The sequence below is a fragment of the Protomyctophum bolini genome, assembly GCF_963924005.1.
Source record: "Protomyctophum bolini genome assembly, chromosome: 21".
NCBI classification, from domain to species: domain Eukaryota; kingdom Metazoa; phylum Chordata; class Actinopteri; order Myctophiformes; family Myctophidae; genus Protomyctophum; species Protomyctophum bolini.
In genome coordinates, this window is record NC_137882.1 from 943,246 (window position 1) to 944,342 (window position 1,097).

The window sequence follows — 1,097 nt, forward strand, 5'->3', positions numbered from 1 at the left end:
GAGACACAGACAGTCTATTAACACTAACAGCAGCATACATAGATAGATAGATAGATAGATAGATAGATAGATAGATAGATAGATAGATAGATAGATAGATAGATAGTCTACGTATGAATTAAATCACTCAGATATAACAACAGCAGCAGCATCAATGAGGAGGACGAGTCTTCAACAAACATGAATAAAACATATGGAATCTCTCCAGATCTCTCACATGTAGGATGTAGGATCTCTCACATGTAGGATGTAGGATCTCTCACATGTAGGCTCATGGCTCGGTGGGTGTGACTGCCTTTCCTTTGGAACCTCCCTCTGGACTCACATCAGCTGTTTTACATTTAGAATGTCGTGATGAAATTAAAGATCCGTTTTTATATGATCTGTGACTTCATGTATAAAATATATATATATCCTCGTAGCTGCATCATCCATCCATCCATCCATCCATCCATCCATCCATTCATCCATTCATCATGCAGCATCAGGTCTCCGGTGGTGATCATGTTGTATAGATATAGAGGTTGATCTCCACCACAGAAAAAACCTACCTAGTTGGAGGGCAGGAGGGGCGGCGTGTCCCTCTCTCTCTCTACCGGGGAATGCGTGCTTAAATCCCCGCCGTGGTGTCTTCGGTTCAGCCTGTAGCTCCTCCGGGGCCGCTCGGGTTGATTCTCCGCCTGTTTATGTATTATGATTACGATCCATAATGAAGAGCAACAAACAAACAAACAAACAAACAGCCACAACACGAGACACGGTCTGTAACCGGCGTTCCGTGCGCCGCCCTCTCTCCTCTCTCTCTCTCTCACTCTGTAGCCTGCCTACCTCTCTCTCTCTCTCTCTCTCTCTCTCTCTCTCTCTGTAGACTACCTCTCTCTCTCTCTCTCTCTCTCTCTCTCTCTCTCTCTGTAGCCTGCCTGCCTACCTCTCTCTCTCTCTCTCTCTCTCTCTCTCTCTCTCTCTCGCTCTCTGTAGCCTGTCTCTCTCTGTGTGTGTGTGTGTGTGTGTGTGTGTGTGTGAGTGTGTCTCTCTCTCTCTCTCTCTCTCTGTAGACTACCTCTCTCTCTCTCTCTCTCTCTCTCTCTCTGTAGACT